The sequence below is a fragment of the Ictidomys tridecemlineatus genome, unplaced genomic scaffold, assembly GCF_052094955.1.
Source record: "Ictidomys tridecemlineatus isolate mIctTri1 unplaced genomic scaffold, mIctTri1.hap1 Scaffold_693, whole genome shotgun sequence".
Taxonomy (NCBI): domain Eukaryota; kingdom Metazoa; phylum Chordata; class Mammalia; order Rodentia; family Sciuridae; genus Ictidomys; species Ictidomys tridecemlineatus.
Genome location: NW_027524919.1, coordinates 74,631 through 87,307, shown reverse-complemented (window position 1 = coordinate 87,307; position 12,677 = coordinate 74,631). Strand labels below are relative to the sequence as shown.

The 12,677-nt window shown below is 36.9% G+C and overlaps 1 long non-coding RNA gene across 2 annotated transcripts in view; it reads right to left on the bottom strand.

Annotated features, from left to right (window-relative positions):
• LOC144374433 (uncharacterized) overlaps positions 1-12,677 on the bottom strand; it is a 66,299-nt gene that overhangs the window by 32,277 nt on the left and 21,345 nt on the right. For both annotated transcript variants that reach the window (XR_013433831.1, XR_013433832.1), the window contains exon 2: positions 6,721-6,894. This is a non-coding gene — a long non-coding RNA (uncharacterized LOC144374433). The remainder of the gene's footprint in view (positions 1-6,720; positions 6,895-12,677) is intronic.

Sequence of the window (12,677 nt, the reverse complement as noted above, 5' to 3'; positions counted from 1 at the left end):
GTAGCCACTCCATTTCCATTCTTGCTCCAACAGAATAATTACAGTCATGATAGGTTGTAAGAAGAGCCTCCTAACTTTAACTCTGGTACACCAGAGTCTCACCCTACTACATTAACTATATTGAAAGGAAATATATATAATTTAACTCTTAGTATTTCTGATCCTATGAATTAATAATTACACTCGATCATTTCTCCTATAGTCCATACTATATTAGAAAAGATTTGGAGATAATAATATTTAATGACAATCAGAAAATCAAGAACAGCACAGGTGTTTCCATAGCCTACAGACCAAAAAATCCCTTAGATATATTCAAAAAGTTTAGAAAACATCAAATGAGCAAACATAAAGGATCAACTCTTTTAAAAACAAATGAGGGGCTGGGATTGTGGCTCAATGGTAGAACGCTTGCACTAGCATGTGTGAGACATTGGATTCAATCCTCAGCACCACATAAAAGTAAATTAAAAAAAAAACAAAGGTATTGTGTCCTATAACTAAAAAAAGTTTTAAAAAAATGATTTTCAGCATCCAAGTTTCAGGATTGTTTATTACCTGGTGCTATGCATACAAGATAAAAGGTCCCCATTGTATTTTAACTTCTTTTAACATTTATTTGGGAAAAAAAATCTAATTTCATAGTGAACCCACTACTAGGTATTAATATTTGAAATAAAGAAATTTTAGCATGGGCTGGGGATGTGGCTCAAGTGGTAGCGCGCTTGCCTGGCATGCTTGCGGCCCGGGTTCGATCCTCAGCACCACATACCAACAAAGATGTTGTGTCCGCCGAGAACAAAAAAATAAATATTAAAAATATTCTCTCTCTCTCTCTCTCTCTCTCTCTCTCTCTCTCTCAAAAAAAAAAAAAAAAGAGAAATTTTAGCATATGCTTTGTTCTAAAAAATGTTAAGTGGTAGTAGAAATCCACAGGGATTGAAGAGGTGCACAACAAACTGCTTATTTGTACAGGGAAGTGGACTCCCATGAACAACACTTTGCTCTCAATGTGTGGTGAGACTTGGGCAGGTGCACTTTCTCCTGGGGTTTCCTGGAATTGCAGATTTCCCAGCCCTCACCTCTACATGAGAAACCTAGGAGGCACTTTCCATGCATGACACTCAGACCTTCCATGGACCTTTGGCCCAGGTGCAACTGCGTGGGAGCAGGGCTGGGGGCATCTTCCTTCCCTGTACTTATGTTATAGAATGACATCAGGTCCCCTGCCATAGCTGAAAGCATCTATCTCCACCAGGCAGTTTCAGAGGCTAAAAGGGAATTCTGTTGCATTACTTCAAAGGTGGTATGAAAGCTAACAGTATGTCCAGCTCCATTCCATCACATTTTCTGTGAGACTTTCTGCCCTCCTCCCAACACACATTCACCTAAAAAGTGTATGTATGTATATATATATATATATATGAACATGTACACACACACAGTCTCAAACTTTTGACAAGAAAAGTTCTAAGAATAAAAGCATACAGTATATTATTCCTCTCTAAATACAAAATTTTTGTTTACTGACAAATATTATAGATAGTATCAAGAGAATATTTGATGAGGTCACACAGCACAGGTTGTTCCATAGGCTACAGACCAAAAAAAGATAACAACCAAGTATAAAATTCAGCACTTAAACTTCACTTGTGTGAAAAAATGTGAAAGAAAAATAATGAAAACACTAAACAAGGAATAAGAGACTCATTATAGCAACATTTCCTCAGGTAGAACTGAAATAGCAAAAATTAAAGCATGGAATAATTAAAAGTTAATGCTCTGAGGTGTTTATAATCTGGAAGGAAAACATCTATAAAATACAAACCATTTGTCTCTATGTCAAAACTAGTTTAGCTTAGAGAATATAGCCATCCAACATAAAATCCAACTATCTCTTTTATCTTAAGCAGTAGAAAAAAAAATACAGACATCAAACTTCATATGAACCAAGTATTTCTCATCTAACTCCCAATCCTTACTAGCTAGAGGAATATATCCTATGCAATAGACATTTCCAGAATAAGTAAATGATTAAAGTGTTATTTGAGGAATTTACAGCATATTTTTAAAAAATAAAAAATCAAAAGCAAGCTCCCACAGCACAACTAAAATGTGGCATAATTTTTGTACTTGGCACCATTATGGCCAGTAAGGTCCTTCAGTTAAAGGCAAACCAAAGTCAAACTGGCCAACTGGAGGTGTAGTGGCCCACGGCCTGTGCTCAAAACTTTCTTTCTGAATGAAGTCATGTTCTGAATGAATAAACAATGAAAGCAGCTCTGACATCAAGGGACTTATGAAGAATGCCAAGGAAAAGGTTCTGCTAGACTGAAAGAGTCTGTGACAATAATCTTATTTCTTTATCTTCCTATGCTATTTAATCATCTTAGTGCTCTCCTCTGAACTACTCTAATCCCAGGGATGGGTCTGAATTACTCTAACAAACACTTGTAAAGACATTTCTAAACAGGGACATGCAAATGGGTCAACCAAATAATAATCAATTAAATTATTACTTTATATTTCTAGTATCATGAGTGTCAACAACAGTGCTTTGGGTTCCCTTTCAGCTGGCTAACAGTACTAGCCCTTAGCCTCTCTTTGACTGTGTGGCAGACTATCAATGCTTCCTGCACCAGCCTCACTGCATGCACCCTTTTATCTCACTTTTTTTGTGTTAATGTTGCCAGCCACATTTTCCCTCCATTATACACATTACTGTCACATTAATCTTCCAAAAAAATGCTCCTACTCCTCATGTCACTAAGGTACTTGGAAGTCATTAAGGACACACATTCTCCCTGGCCTGAGCATGACTCACAAATCCTTATCTCCAGTTCAGATCTTTCTATGAGTTCCAGACACATAACTCTCATCTTCCCCTTGATTCTCCATAGATACTGCAAACATAACAAAACAAATGCAGTATGTACCTTATTCAAACTCTCATAAAGCTGCTCTCCTTGTATCCCACATTTAGCAAATGACACCAAGTACATCCTGGGCATTAGCTCCCCAAACACTGATCCTGACTATCACCACCCTAAGCACTTATTTTCACAATCATTCTCCTTCACCCCCCAAATATGGGAGTCTTTCCCATCCTTTCCCACAGAAGTCAAATCAGCCACCAAAACTCACTGACTTAATCACGTCCACTTTCTTCTACATGGGCCCTCTGCTCAAGATCTTTTCTATTTAAGGATGTTCTTACACCCTCCTTTCCCTTCTGTTGGACAAATCAACAAATTTCTCAAGAATTGGAATCAATTTCCAGTTTCTCCGCAAAACCTTTCTTGACTTACCATCTTACAAATGCCAAGTTGTTATTTGTCCACTCATGTATATGACAATGATATACAGTATCACAAGTCAATTTTTGACTCTCTATCTTTTCTCAATAACAGCAAAAATTATGCACCATTTAAGGTTATCTCTAGGTGCTTTTAACAAAAAGAAAGAAAGAAACGATTGCAAAAGGCCCAAGTGTCATACTCCTGTTTGCATAATATTCACTGTGCAGGTCCAAAACAGAAATAAATTTTACACAACCTATACCACTGTAGAAACCCACTTGATGTGTGATGCAGCAATGACTAAAATATTTCAGAACACATTTTATGGTTTCCACACAAATATCTTCTATTATTGATAAATCAATCTGGTGATAAATCAGTGTGAACTTGAGTTATTTTTGTTCTCTTCAATCTTCCAACTAGGGTTATTCCTCTTTGTAGACAGGTCTAACTTTCTCAGGGACGTACCCTTATAGTCCTCAGTATACTTAACATGAGAAACTCATTTATGAAGGCTAGTCTGTGAATTACATTAGCAATTACTTAAGTGACAAACAGCTCTATGTAGATGTCAAATTTAATTTGCCCAAAACAAAACTCTTGAGGCCTCCCTCAATCTTCTCCTCTCCCTACTAAAGGGAAAATATACATCCTTGATTTATCATTCCTTTCCCACCCACATCACCAGGTATTGTTACTTCCAAATGCTATCTCTATTACTTGCACAATCATACTACTATTTCAGGTTAGAAATCTTAGGATTATTTTTTGCTTTGCTACCCCTCCCTTATCCACTAACAGATACTGTCAGTTCTTTCATTGAAAGGCTGTTTGTTCATCGATGTTTTGCTGCCATCTCCCCTGCTACCACTCTAGCCCAGCCTCTGAAGGCACCATGTACAGGTAATGGAAACAGCTCTCCAACAGCCTCCTGAAGGTAGCATCTCCTTTTGCCATCCACTCTGCACCTGCCCCTGTCCCCATTCTACCTAACATTGATTTGACCACACTCTGCTTCTCTCTGCTCATAAAGCTGTAATGATTTATGATAGCTAATATTACTAGGCTTCAGGTCCCTGCACGATATTTAAGACATTTCATAATCTGGTTCCATTTGGCCTTCCCATCTTTATTTCCTATTAACCACCTATGGACATAAAACCTGGCTCTTTTAGAACAGTTCTATAAGTAGCTTACACATAAGTCATACATATCCTCTGTTCCACATTTTATTCTTTTATCAATGATGTTCTCATTTCTGAAATCCATCATTAACCAAACTGTTCATGATACCTTATCATATACAATTCTGGGTCATGCTTCTTGACCTTGAATGCCTATGGCATCACAAATGTCAAACTTTTATAATATTAATGATTTAATTATTTATAAGTATGATGTCATCAATAATTTTTTCATATATGATATGTATTTGAATATAAGTTAGAGCTTTTTCCTTCAAAGTTATTTCCCAGTAAAGGAAAACCTCCCTTAATCCCGATTTCTTATAAACTTCACATGCTACAAAGTGTTTTATGTTCAATAGCAAAGCATTTAAATTCAAATGATCTCAAACCAATTCTACTTTTGAAGTATACAGAAGTCATCTGACAATAAATTTAAAACTTTTTAAAAGTAAAGAAATTCAATTAGGTGTAAAGAAATTTACTTAGGTCTTTAAAAAAGCTTTTAAAATTACTTTTAAAAAATCAATGAAGTTAATCACTACCCTGCAAAGATCATAAAAATGCACCTAACTTATTACAAATGTACAGGTATTGTATTTGCAGACATAACTTCCTGTGATAGCATCATACTTAGACTTGCTGCATCTCAATCAACTTAGATGGCTGTGCAGAGGATGTGCAGGTTAATTAATGATCAGCAGGCTATTAAATGACTGGAAAGTGGCCCAAATAAAAACAAGGATAGCCATGTCACCATGAGGCACTGGAAACATTGGAATCAAATAGTTTTGTGAAATATAAAAATAGCAAAAAGCAATGGCTTTAATTGCTTTTATTTCATATAATATGATTTTAAATACGTTTATGTAACAAAATTAACTAGTGAAATAGACATGTAACTACATATAACTATCTGAGTTTCTGTACTGAAGTTGGCAAAACATTCATTTTGGTGGACGGGGCAGAGATGAGCAAAGGGCGATCAGGACAGATAACAGACTATACTGGCTCAGAGTCACGATGGGATCAGAAGGGTACACGGCATGGCTACTACTAGGCCTGCAACTCATCCACTATGTGAAACCTCTGTATAGTTCAGATTCAAAAATTGGATTAAAAGTTACATAAAAGTAACAACTGTTCTAAAATTTTATTTTCATTGTTTTCTGCTAAATTTTAATGATTTGGCAGCACTGGTAAATACAAAGAATAATGTTATTTTACAGGTTACTATAAATTTCTTGTTCTTTATTACCATTTAATAGAACTTGGAAATGTAACACATTTCCAAAACTTCAGTCCTTCCCTACTGTCCTATACGCTTGTCTTTTGGACGTTAAAAATCATTGGTATTCCAAACTGTACTATCAACCATTCCACCTCAGAATGACATAATTTCAGAGATAAAAGATACATTTTTAAATGTCCTATTAGCACTCATTTTCTCTATTTTTTCCCCAAGAGTAAACTAGGGCTAAAGAATAATCCAATGCTGGTCATAGACAGAGATGAGACACAAGCTTAGTTCTTCCCCATCATTATTATGGGTTGTGAGCCACAGTACCAACTTCTGGGTACTCCACTTGGTATTACTGTGGTTTAGGAATCATAATATTTTAAAATTCTCAATATTTTTTTCTAGATTTTATGCATGAATGTACAAATGTCATGGGTCATTTCAGTGTAGTTTTCTTGTTACTTTAATGTAACTTCTGACTTCTCTCGAGAGGTGAAGTGCCTCATGGTCTAGCCATACCTATGTGATTCCTGCTCCCTGGTAAAATCAACATCAGCCTTCAATCCTCAATGCACAATTCTCCCTTCTCTTCTATAGAGTTCCTCATTTTGACAGATGAGCTGCCTTTCTAATTAGCAGGCTCTCCTCATAAAGTACCATCTTACGGTCAATCAAGCAGAATGGACCTGATGACAACAGATGCTGATCTCAAGCACAACACTCACAAGATTATTCATTATGCAGGGGTGACCTAGGTTGGCTGGTACAAGCTACCCTGCTCATGGGACCACAGCATTTCCATTCCACCTCCTAGGGAATACATACACTCAACCTCACACCAGCACCTGGTACACTTAATGCATCTCATTCAGGATTCTAAAAGTGACCGAACTCTGTAAGCTTGTCTTTGCCTTTTCAAACTCAGATACTATCATGGCTCAGAGTTACACAATTCTATACCTTAGAGATGAGTGGTTAACAAAAAAATATGTCTTACCTTCAGTTCTCTTTAAAGCTGAAAGGCACATATCCTTCCTTAAAAACTCAAAGGGATTGTTGCAGGTCCGAATGGTGTCACATTCACATTTCCCATTGATAATATTGCAGCCAGAGATAAGGTTTTCAATGCATGGTTCAAAACTAAGCAGTTAGTCATCATCCCAATTCTCATCTGCAAGACAATTACCCAGATAATATTTTCTTGCTGCTTCATTCAAAGACCTGTTTAAGAGCAAGAATATACAGGGGTGTCAAGATGAACTTCCAATTCTGACACCTCAATTTGTGAAAGCCAATTTTAATTGGCTGAAATTGTACAAAAGAATGAAACTTGACCTCCTACCAATAATGGAGAAGACTAAAATATAGCCATATGGATAGATACATATAAAATGTTTGTGTTCAAATTCTACTACCTCCATGTTATAACAATAATTGAAATCCCTTTAGAATTTTTTATTTAAATAAGATTTCATTAAATAGATTTTCCTGGATTTTTCCATCATCAATAAAATTAAAGAAGTCAACATTTGTCAATTTACAAAATAATAATGATATTATTATTATTATTATTATTATTATTATTATTATTATTATTATACAGGGATTAAATTCAGGGGCACTAGACCACTGAGCCACATCCCCAGGCATATTTTATATTTTATTTAGAGACAGAGGTTCACTGAGTTGCTTAGCACCTCACCATTGTTAAGGCTGGCTTTGAACTCTGGATCCTCCTGCCTCAGCATCCCAAGCCTCTGGGATTACAGGCATGCACTACAAAATTGTTCTTAAAACTACATTTTTTTTCTCCATCAGTAGATGCTAGCCTCAGGTTTGAGACAGTTCTTCAACTTAATACATTAAGGCACTAATGAACATTAAAAAAAATCAGATACCATTAAGAGTCAAGAATGAGACACAATGGAGGAGATCCTCCTCTGCTGCACTTTGGAATTGACTGTTAGTGTCCAATACTGCCCAGAGCTGAAGCCAGCAATGCCCCCAACACTATGAGCTAAGGCCTAGTGAGAGACTGAGAACTTCTCATTCTAAAGCTGAGACCAATCTGAGTGAGGATCACGAAATAGAGTAGATGTTAATAAATACAAAAGATCTTAAAATAAGCTTTGCTGGGCCCAGCTCAGAAGAATCCAACGAACATGACAAAACCATAGTCAGGCTCAAATCCCGGTAGTTAAAGTAACTCTTGCAGGAAACCAGACTGTTTCTCTATGGGTCTCTGGGAAATTACATGGGTTTTTCTCCCTCTTAACATTATCTTTAAAAGATACTTTATCACACCTGAACTAAGGATTGACTGTTGAATAGTAAACATGTTTCTGATAACCATATCTGAAGAGAATTTTAAAAAGTGCTTGAGTTTGAGAAACCTTAAACCTGTTGCACACACTAAGGCAAGAATAAATGCCATCCTAAGAATGTGTGTTGGGCTGGGGGTGTGGCTCAATGGGAAAACACTTGCCTATCATGTGCAAAGCCCTGGGTTCAATCCTCAGCACTAGGGGAAAAAGAAAAAAAAAAAAACAAGGAATGTGTTTTCACAGAAGAGAGCATAAACAAACAGCTATGGATTTTATGGGACTAACATGTGCTTCTGGTGTTATTGCTCTATGCACAAACTAGACAAACATCCCTCAGTGAAATAATTTTATTGCCAAGATGTCTTTAGAAGAACATCATTTATGATACAAAGAGCTTCAGGGTGATTCTCTGAAAGAAAAAAAGGAGAAAATCTGCTGTGTTTTGATTTTAGGAGATCACTTTATGTGACCAGAGCCTCAGCTCTCAGTAAAATGATTATCTTTTGGCTTCAGAGTTTCAACCGAAACACAAATGATCTGTTTTAAAATGTTTTCCTCCTTAATCTGCATCTGATCCTAGAAGCATATAATGCATATAATATTTACAGAAAGGAACTTTTTATCTCCAAGTGGCAGTGCAACTGCTCAAGTACTCCAAAAGGAAAACTAGGAACAAATTCAATGTGGAAATGGTGATTTTTTTTGTCTTCAGTTTCAACAAAATGGTGCGTCTAAATGATATCTCTGTGTCTACCTGTCAACGTGTTATTAGTACCACTATCCTGACACACTTCAGTGAAATGTTCCATGAAGGACTTTCTGTGATTGAATGTGTCCATCTGTAATTAAAAAATCCTTCAAACTCAGAAGTTCAAGTAACATTTGAGCCACTGAAAGACTTCATATTCCTCAGAGGAAAGCCTTATTAGCATTTTGGTAAATATATGCAGTATCAATGAGATATTGCATATCTACCAAGAAATGTTTCCACAGTGAAAACCCCTTCCCTCCACTAAAATTGGAACTTCCTGCAGACATCACCCTCTTGGGCTACCACAAAATTCTCTAACCTGTCTCCCTGCCACTATTTTCCTGTCTCTCCACCTCATTTCTCACAGTTACCAGAATTGTCTTTCTCCATAAACAAAGTATTTCTTTCTTGCCAAGAAGAAAAAGTCCGAAGTTTTTATTGTTGAATACAAACCTTTTCAGGACTGACATGTGCCTGTTTCTACAGACTCCTCTTTGACCCGTCTCTGCCACAGCCTAATGTTCTAAGCACAAAATTCTCTCTACAAACTCATGGAAACAGCCTCCATGCTTTGTTCATGAAGTTAATCTACCCAGAACACCTCCTTCCCTTCTTTCTTTTATGACTTCTATTCAAACTTCAAGACCCAGTTTATCTGCTACCTCTCTGAAAAGTCATCTTCAACTGGCTCAAGAGAATGAGTTATTCCAGCCTCTCACTCCCTCCTGCAGCGGTTTTATTTAAGTCAAATTTCCTCAATATACAGAGTTCTCAGATGCAAGAGCTGGGGTCTTATCCAAACTTTGGGAAAACAGTAAATACGTACATAAACACATACATACATACATATATGTGTGTGTTTACTATTAAAAGAACATGTTTAAAAATACAAATATTATTTTAACTGTTAATCATCAAAGAACTGTATTAGACACACATTTTAAAGAAATGTTTAGACATGCTGGTGCATTTCTCACTAAGCATCATCTGTCATTATCCTCCTTCCCAGCTCAGCTCTAAGATTGCAACCTCTTATCCCAGGACTGGCATCAAGAATCCTTCCAAGAAGCCCCTCTCAGAGCCAAACTGTTTTCCCTTCCATATGCATTTCCTTGCCTTGCTGTAGGAAGACCACTTCCACTGAATGTGGAATCAGAACTAAATGACAACTGCCCTTGATCACTCCCTGGCTCCATACCATTTGCTTCTTTCTCAGCAACAACTGTCTGGTAGCAGCACTGGAAGAAGCATAGGTGAGTCTGACTTAGAAACATCACAGATCTGCCTGGAAAGGAAGCATCACTGATTTGGAAGTCACAAAATCTAAAACACTTTTTTTTGAGAGAAAACATTTCAATCCCCTGCCCCCCCACCTAATCAATACTTTTTTTCTTTTTGACAAATAGCTCCCTTCACAGCAACTGTTTTATGGGATCAAATACAATACACTTCTGAGACAAATGCTTTTATAGTTTTCTATTAAAGAACATTATACTTTAAAATAGTTTAACTGAAAATCAACGGGGATTGGGAGCAAAAGTATAATGAGAAATTTGATTCAATCACAGATTAAATGAAATCTGAGTGAATCTGAGCCCAAGACAAGTTGAGTATCCCTTATCTAAATGCTTGGTATTAAAAAAGTTTCAAATTTAGGAGCTTCTCAGGCTCTGAAATATTTCAGTAGACTTTACATTATATATTTCAGATTTCAGAACACTTCAGACTTCAGATAAGGGATGCTCAACTTGTTGTGTTGGACAGTACTTGGCAAATTCTCTGTTTTGAAATTGCTATACAGCAAAGGATCCTAGCTCTGCTTCTCCAATTTAGTTCCTGATTTCCCCCTGGACTTGTCAGGGAAAAAAGGGTTAAAAAACAGAGGTGTTGCTCTTTATTTAAAACAAATGATTTTTTCCCCTCATGCTCCACACATGACAGAATGTAGCCTCCTAGACTGAAAGGTGAAAATAACAGAGGTACCTCTGTAAATGTATTTTAAAGTTTGTTACAGTAACAAATCAGGACACTAAATAAATTATCTTCTCTAAGTACACAGAAAAGGAAAAATCAAATAATTTCAGGTATGAATTCAAATCCATACATTTAATTTGTCCACATATGTGAGTACTAGAACAAAGACACATATCTAACTGCTAAGCAAAATCTCCACTCAGAAGGCCACTGGCAATACAATGCCCTTCCTTGGCACAACCACTGTGGCTCAGGGTGTGGCAGAATTACTTCATGAATAACCACTTCATCCCACAAAACATCAGTGATGCAATCAAAGGCTGAAATTTAATGAGATTAATAACTTGTACTATATTCAATCAAAGGTATCCTTAAGGGAAACTGGCTTTTAAAAAACTTACTTATTATTATCACAGTGCATGGTGGCAAATATGAGGACACAAAGTACAATTAGGTGCCATGGCTTCAATTTTTCAGACTAAGATGCCAATAGTTTTACATACCACATTTTTACACTGTTGGCATAAAGAGGACAGAATATGGACAGATAAATATTATAATGGACATAGCTTGACCTCATGTACCATCTGAAAATGTGCCGGGGCTACCCAGGGGTTGGGAGCCCACAATTTGAGAATGCCGTTCTAAAGAGTATGATCGTAACCTGCTACTACACATTAGCCACCAGAGCACAGGATCCAGGTCTGAGGAACAGCAAAGGATACCGGGTACCTGTTTTCACTGAACCATAAAAATGCATGTTTCTGTAAGGTGACTTAGCTAATATACAATTGGTTAATAGAAAAATGGTGTCAATACATAAAGCAAAAGTTGCACTAGTTTCTACGTGGCATTTCCCAGGACAATGTTACAAAAAAAATCCAAAGGAGTTTCCCCTCTCCTCCATGATGAAAGAAAAAAATCTTAAAATATATGAAGACCTGAGGCTGCTAATTTTATTCAAATTCCTTTTTTAGTACAAAAATGTTTCATTTAAGCTCTAATAGCTGAAATTTCCACAATTAACTATCTAAGGAGCTTGCACATACAAACAAAAGAGGTACAGACATTTCCCCTTGTATTAAAAAAAAAAAAAGGAGGAGGAAAAAATGACTCCTGGATCTTGTGTTTAATTTTGATGAAATGGGTCTCCATTAAGAGTAACTGACTTCAAGGACCTGTGCTCTGACAGTAAGCAAAATGAGCTCTGAAGTATGTGCAGCTGGAAAAGATGGGTTGGCAGGGACACAGGTGCAAAATCCAGGGTGGCTTGCCTGTGTCAGTATTTTTACTTGGGGTTTTATGATTTACATTTATTCTCCAGGTACATAGTTCTACAGGTTTTAAGTGGCCTCCTGTAACTGTTGTTTCCAACAGCTCTTATTTTTAGTGTAATAAATTATTTTGCAGAATGTGCGTTTTTTCTTTGTTTAAGAGCAAACATTTGATGCCAAAGTAAAACCATTGTCCTTACAACAGCCACATCCAGTCTTGCCCTGGACTAAGTCTTTCTGTCACACAAAGCAGACGCCTTAAGTTTCTTCCTCCAACAATTTATATGGAAGATTTTAATGCAAAGGCTAGTAGGAAAACAAAATTCCAACCTAAGGGCAGGAAAGGGGCGACTAAGAAGGATGTGAAGGAAGGGGCCTCATTTATGTATGGAGCACATCAATTCCAGACCTGTGGAAAGCAGCTCTGGGGTGCATCCTCCACCACACACAACACACCAGGAGCTGTAGGGACCAGCTGTGCACATTCAAGCCTGACTGCTCCTGGAGTCAAACTCTTTGCCCATCAAAATATCTTTCCATCATGTTGCTCAAGTCTGAATTACTACCAACATGAAATAAAATGTTTCAGCTACAACTATACTTACAGGACAGAGGACTATGTGTTAACCTA